This window comes from Pleurodeles waltl, chromosome 3_1 (genome assembly GCF_031143425.1).
Source record: "Pleurodeles waltl isolate 20211129_DDA chromosome 3_1, aPleWal1.hap1.20221129, whole genome shotgun sequence".
Classification (NCBI taxonomy): Eukaryota; Metazoa; Chordata; class Amphibia; order Caudata; family Salamandridae; genus Pleurodeles; species Pleurodeles waltl.
This window is the reverse complement of record NC_090440.1, coordinates 1395031957-1395039042: the sequence shown is the minus strand read 5'-3', so window position 1 is coordinate 1395039042 and position 7086 is coordinate 1395031957. Positions and strand designations below refer to the sequence as shown.

The 7086-nt window shown below is 39.9% G+C and overlaps 1 long non-coding RNA gene across 1 annotated transcript; it reads right to left on the bottom strand.

Moving 5' to 3' along the window:
- Window positions 1–1981: 1981 nt before the first annotated feature.
- Window positions 1982–6192, bottom strand: LOC138283358 (uncharacterized). Its single transcript, XR_011201215.1, has 5 exons — window positions 6012–6192; window positions 3742–3835; window positions 3500–3625; window positions 3291–3405; window positions 1982–2231 (listed from the first exon to the last, which is right to left on the bottom strand). It is a non-coding gene; the product is annotated as an uncharacterized lncRNA (long non-coding RNA).
- Window positions 6193–7086: the final 894 nt, after the last annotated feature.

The window sequence follows — 7086 nt, the reverse complement described above, 5'->3', positions numbered from 1 at the left end:
CAGAATTTGTTTTTCTATAGAGCTGCACTGTTATATACCGACTCAACATTCTAAAGTGTAATAAGGAGGTAGTCTCTCAGATATCAATCTTCTAATTCATCCTCAAAATGTAATAGTTAGCCATAACATATAACATCATTACATTTTTGGATCAGACCTCACTTCAGCCACTAGGAGATGAAAATATTTCCAATAGGCAATGGCTGAGGGTGGCTTACCTATCGCCCTTCTCTGTGTTTGTGTTGATTGTATAATCTCTGGCAGCCTATTAAAGTTTACAAAATTATCACCGAAAGTTTAGCATGATAGCACTACTTAATGTCAGATAAAATATTAGATAAAATGTTATTTCAGTTAGAGAATTGGATTAGGGCGACAGCTGCTACACAAAAATGCCCACTTCTATGAACAGTGCAGTACTAGTCTGCTTGCCACAAGGGGTTCTTCAACTTATAATCAATAACACAGCAGTGAAGTGTGTTCTTTTAATACAATTGATCCGGCTGATCTCAGCACTTTATCAACAAAATTGAAAAGCCGATAGCTTTGTTATACAAATGCTCAGGACAATGTCAAAACCCAAAGTTAGATTGAGATATACTGGACTTTGTGCTGAATGAATCAAGACTTTTTAGTGTGCTTGTTGTTTAACCTTCGTTCCCAGCAAGTCAGGGAAGTCCTAGAGAGTGCCTTAATCCTCCCAAACCAGAACCCCAAGGTCTTCACTTACTAATGCATCTGCACTAGGAAAACTGTATTGCTAGCAGCAAGTGTGCCGTGACTTCACTTGTTCTCTGTAAAAGAAATAGTTTATTTAGGACCAGCGCATTTTGAAGGTTATGCCGGAGTGCTGGGCTGGTAGGCTATTAGTCCCTTTAATAGGCATGAACATGTGTTAAAAAAATACTTCTGTTTAGCAGTTAGATAAATAAACAAGTGCTATTTCTAACATCAAGCCTCTGTTCAAAGTTCTGCCTTTAAACTATATATTCCCAGCCGCAGAAAGAGTGTGGCATCATCCACTAAGTAGGAAAGCGATTCACGGAAATGGCCCTGTGCTGCAGGCCCAAGTCAAAGAGGAAGATCTTCCTGGAGTCATTCTGAAGTCATCTGATGACTTCAGCTGGGCTATTCCTGTAATGATCTGGTGAAGTCATCCAAAACCATCCTGAAGTATGTGTAGAGGGCGAAATATTTAAATGAGATGACTCTAGAGTCATCAGTAAAACTACCCCAGGATGATGACCTGATGACTTCAATTAAAAGTGTGTGATGATCTCCTACTACTCTAGGAATACTCAGTGACAACTTCAGGATGAGAGTGGATTACTAATGGATGATTCCAGGACAGCTTTAGGATGAGTGATGATTACTCAAGGAGGATTTCATGATAACTTAACAATGAGGTCAAATTAGTTCTGGATGATTTCAAGACAACTTTAAAACGAGTATGGATTACTATAGGATGATTTCCTGACAACTTCAAGACAAACTTGAATTACTTGGGAAGATTTTGAGCAATAAGTGTAAATTATTCCAGGAGCTGTTGGGGATTATTCCTGAAAGAATAAATCTCAGCAAGGGTAATTAACTTGTTGAAGTTTGTTGTTTACAAGAACACACTCCGCAAATGTCACTTCCCATTCATGGTTCCTCAAGCAAAAGGTATGAACCCCCTTTTTCTTGTAAGTAAATACTAGGGAGGTTACTGGGTCTGTACCAAAAAGGGAAATGTGGTGGGATGAAATGCATCAGACAATGGCATAAAATGCAGCTGCAATAAAATGAGATTCAAGCAAAAACAGACAAATATTCCGTATTTAAAAGACACCTGACAGCTTGCATCTTCATACTATGCTCCTTGGGTATTTCCTTCATTGGGGGTGCAAGGTATTAACTAGAGGTTTTTGTTTTCAAATATGGTGACTTTTTCTGGCAGAAGACAGAAACAACTGATTAAAATGAAAAAAATCTTCAATGATGAGTGAACATTATATTTATTTAGGTAAAAAGCTACTTTGGCCCAAAAGCAACGCATGACGCTGCAGAAAATAATACCATTAACAATTATATAAAGAATCATTGAAGGAAAGAAATGCAATGCGCAGTTCCACAATCTGACATTTCATTACGCCTCTTTTAGAATTGCAGATTCTTGAGGCATGCTTCTTCCTCATGTTCTCTTCTCCAAGAAGAACCAGCTGTAAGCCATGCACAAAGAATTCTCATTTCTGAAAAATAAACGCATACATTAGTAGCTTGCTCTCTACACTTTATTTTACATTTTTATATAAGCTGTCCACTTTCAAAAAAAGCAAAGAAACCCCATGCATTGGACAGCGTGTAAGCTTGAGATAATATGGTTATAGTACAATCTACAGCTGTGCTCCTTTTTATGTTTCAAACTGTTTTTCTTCATAATCAAACAGAAAATGAGGGGTTTCAAGCGCTGCCAAATATGGACCCATAGTTTCAATTTTAAAATGTAAAGGTCAAGGGAGGAAGGAAGACGTGGGCTAAATTACAGATGATGAGAAGATGTGACCTAAAGCAACTCATTAGGTTCCCAGAGTTACAAGGATTATGGGACACCAGAGGCTTTATTACCTAAAGCACCCCAGAGACACAAAGGACACCTACAGTCACTTCTCATGCCCATGTGGGCATTTTAGTATGACAAGAAGAGCAGAAGACCGTTGTGAAGCTCCTTCTGTAATGTTGGCCCTGCCAGTGCTATCATATGGTGTCATTCCCTCATTTAAATTATATTACCTTATAACCTCATGCAGTGAGGAAAATAAATTATCTCTGTTCCCAAAGTGCATTACTGATGTCAGTGCAGAGGCAAAGAGGCCGTCAGGAGGCATACTTGACTGTGCCCCCCTCTAAAAAGGGCTTCCCAATGGATACCCCAGACATCCCCCTGCAAGGGGGTGAAGCCATTCAATGCACCTGAATGGAGGGGGAGCTCTGTTCCCTGCTTTCACTGTGAAAAAAAACAAAGCAGCTGTTTCAAACAGCTGCACTGCCCTTTTCTAAACTGCTGTACTGGATGCTGTGCATTATATGTAATAGGGTGTACTGTACCCGTTTGCACCTGGCACACCTAATTAAAGGCGTCTAATGCTGCCCTAAAGAAGCTTTGGCCATTGATGTATGTTATTGTGTGTCACCAACAATATACATGTTTGGTCTAAAATAGTTTCACCTGAAACATTTGCATTTTTAGCAATTAAACATCAATCCAGTGTACATCAGAAGAAGCTATTCTAATACAAAACCTTAATTACCTCTTTTCACAAATGCAGGCTCTTTTGGTTAAGGGGAGATTGAGCCTGAGAAAACCTTCATCTTGTTGGGCAGCCTTAACATCTTCAAACACGCACTTGTGTTACTTTACATATACTGTAAAAATAAAAGTGGTGGTTTGTGATTAATGATTTATTGGCAGCTATACACAGCACAAGTAATGATACTTAATATATTATCAGTCACTTACCTTTCAAAGACTCACTCAGCTTATAAAGCTCTCACTTCTCCCAGTAAGAATTAGCCTTCATCCATGGGACCAGCAATGGAATCAGTTCAAAAGCAGTCATTTCCATTAATAAATGGCAGTGATTTCCTTGAGGGAAAAAGCAAATAAATCATTATTATATATATATATAAAAAACCTACTGGCGATTGCCAGTAGGTAGTTATCGTTAGGACCTAGTTTCCATAGATTGAGCGTTTTTTTACTCGCTTATATCTTTGTCGCTGTTTGACGAATCTTCACAAAATTTTCCAAAAAGTGACGGAGAATCTTCTTGGACGTGGGGAGTTTCAGGGTGATCTGTCAAGTGAGGGCAAAGAAAAAGGAGTTGTCAAAAAAATGCATTTCCCATGTTAATTCCCACAGTAGCTTTGAACACAAAAACAGCCCGAACTGTGGTACGGATTTACACCAAATTTGGCAGAAAGAAAGCTTTCGGTATGTAGATTATGGCAGTACCTTGGTAGTTATTAAATGAATACCAAACTTGTATTTCTAAAGGTGCAGAACCTCTATGGATCTGGAGGGAAAGCAAGGCCCTGATTGGCTGGACGCAAACTGGCAGAACAGTTTTATCCACCATTTTGTTTCTTGCATTGGCTGTGGGATGAAAAAAGAAGAGTGCAAAAACATAAGGGGTCAAGATAAAAGTATCCTGCCTAGATAGGGCACATAGAGGGACCCCTGGTGGGCAAACAAAATTGCCCAATATTTTTTTTCTGTTGGACTGCGGGTTTGCCTGCGGATCTGCCGTGGGTCTCAGGGACACCCCCTGTTTAAATGTATGACAGATCTGCAGATCCAGAGAAAAATAATTTTTTTTTAAACTAAGGAAAAAAAAAAAAAACACAAACCCCATGCTGCGCATTGCCAAAGGATGGTAGTTGTACTAGTGGATGATGCTGGTTGTGTTGGAGTATTATGGTAGGTGTGTTGTAAAAATACGGGTTGTCGCCATAAGATGGTGGGTGTTTTCAGCATATGGTAGTGTGTGGACATGTGGTAGGTTTGCTGACCTACTGTTGATGTAAGGATGTATGAGGGCGAGTGTGTGGCCATATGAAGTTGCTTGTGTTGACATAGACTGCTGTCTATGTGGTAGTTTAATGTTGGATAGGTTGTCATATGATGTTGGTTGTATATACCTATAATGGAGGATGCGTTGGAGAAAGACGGAGAATGTGTGAACATATGATAGTGGGGGAATGTGACGGAGGAGGGTGATTTTGAAGTATGATGGTTGTGTGCAAATACAAAAGTGCCAGTGTTGGTGTATGCTAGTGGTTGATGGATTACATAATCAGAGCAAATGCAGAAATGTGGAGAATATTGATGGCTGCAGAACTTTGTAAAGAGAATGAAAATAGGCAGAACAGGTGGGGCAATATCAGAAACATGCACACACCTGTGGTTTAGTACACAAAACGTACTTGCAGTCAGGGCAAAGATCCACTTATGTAACTAATTTAGCTAGAATCCTTGATACAAATGCAGTGACATTGGTCAAAAATAAGCAGAGCCTCAAAGGTTACAGAAGATGTGAAAATGAACATTTCAGGCAGGTTCAAGTCCAATGAATGTGCAGCAGGCACGATGGGGTCCAGACTCATGGCCTGCTTCTGGAACTTGCATCAAATGGCAGGGAGAATGGGGGTAAGGCACATATTCTCCTTCCTGAAACCTGTGCTGATCCAGATCTCCCAGAAAAGGGTAAATGAGCTTTTCAGATCAAACTTCAAGGCTCCCACAAGGAGAAAATTGTTGTGTGTGTGTGGGGGGTGGTATGGCTCCTCAGCACAAAACCAGCCATTTCACGTATAAAACGGTTGTGGAAAACAACAGCTGGATGCACCCTAGCACAAGCATAAGCAGAAGGCCAGTTTCCAAGAGTGCTCAGAAATAGTACAGGTATTACAATTAAAATCGTAGCCAAAAGGCACATGTATGACGGTGTTTATTAAAAGGAGGTGCCACTGAGAGCTGAAGACAGTTGGAGCGCATTGTGACTGCTTTTATTTTGCTCTTTAACCCTTACATGTCAAGTAAAGTCTATGCTGCCCAAAATATCAGCAGAACCATAGATCTCCTCTTATCTTAAAAGTTGCAGCCTGAAACACAGCTTTCTGTGGCATTTTAGCATGTCCTCGCTCCCCTTGCCAAATACAAGGGGAATTATTATTTTGTCTAGCTGAAGCATCACTCTCGGACCTCTGCATCCAGACCACTTTCTTGAAAAAAATATAAAATGGGTCCGCCGAAGCTGCTTTTGCCTGTGTTAAAAAATGCAATTAACTCACTCCATCTGGTGCTGAAAGCGAGCTAAGCTTAACAAATGGATACCTTTTTAAATAACAAAACACATTCATTGCTATAAAACACGTGTTTTGGGTGCGTTTCTGCCTTATTTTGGCTGTACCCCTTGAAATTCGTAAAACAAACCAATCATAATAGCATGCCCCTACCCCGCAATCATTACCTGATACCTCCCGGTGTAATAAACCAAATCTCTGATTATTTCATTTGTAAAGACTCTCCTCAGCAGTCAGGAAAACCGGGTCGTAGACCCACAAAGACGAGTAATCACCATCCTCTCTCTCTCTCAAAGGTCTCATTCTCAGGGGCTCTTACTTGCCCTCGGAAACACAACGTTAGCTAAACATGGCTCTACAACTGACGTACTTCCGGCCCCACCGGAAGTGTATGAGTAAAAAAAAATCTGCTCCGAAGTGCCTTCTTCACATAGCATTATGGGACATGTAGTTTTAATTGTAGGAGCGTGTGTAACCGATATAAATCCATGAAAAACGGGTCAGGTAACGCTCCGATGAAAATGACACAATTAGTCACTTGCTAAATGTTTTGCTTTGTTCTTATAGCAAACAGAGACTACTGTCAGCGTCTGAATGTTGCCAAAGGGGCTTCCTGCCACTGCAACAGCTCTCTCAGCGCTGCATCTGTAATTTTATTTAGCGCGTTTGCCTGATAACTTTATATAAATATAAAGTATATAAAAATAACGTAAGCTTTTAGGGAAAACAAACTGGGATATGCGTATTTGTTTGGTAACCTGATCAGAACAACCATATTTCCGCATTTAGCCAAATTGTACACCCTATGAAAATATTTTTTGTTTCAAAGGTTTTATAAAGAGCGAATTTTTATATAGAGCTTTACATGATCACCAGTTATATTACATAAGGTCACGTTTATTTTATTTTCCAGCACAGATGATTTGGCGATTTGCTCATACTCACCAGGTGTTGAGACTACGAGACGAGACTCAAACTGGGTTCCCCATTTCCAAAACCCGCAGTTCTCGACGTTGTGCCACATCTCTCACCTTTCATTTAGTGGACAACCTTGTTACTACATATACAAAAACCCTACTGGTCTTGTCTGCAGAGCGCATGACAAATTAATATCGCTTGATCTATAGATATCAGTATTCTCATGGTATTGTAGCTGTGGAAAACAGCTCAAGTTAAAACGTACCTTTAACAGTTGTCAATGCAAGGCTATTTAGTGCACTAAAGTGAAACCTACGCAATAAT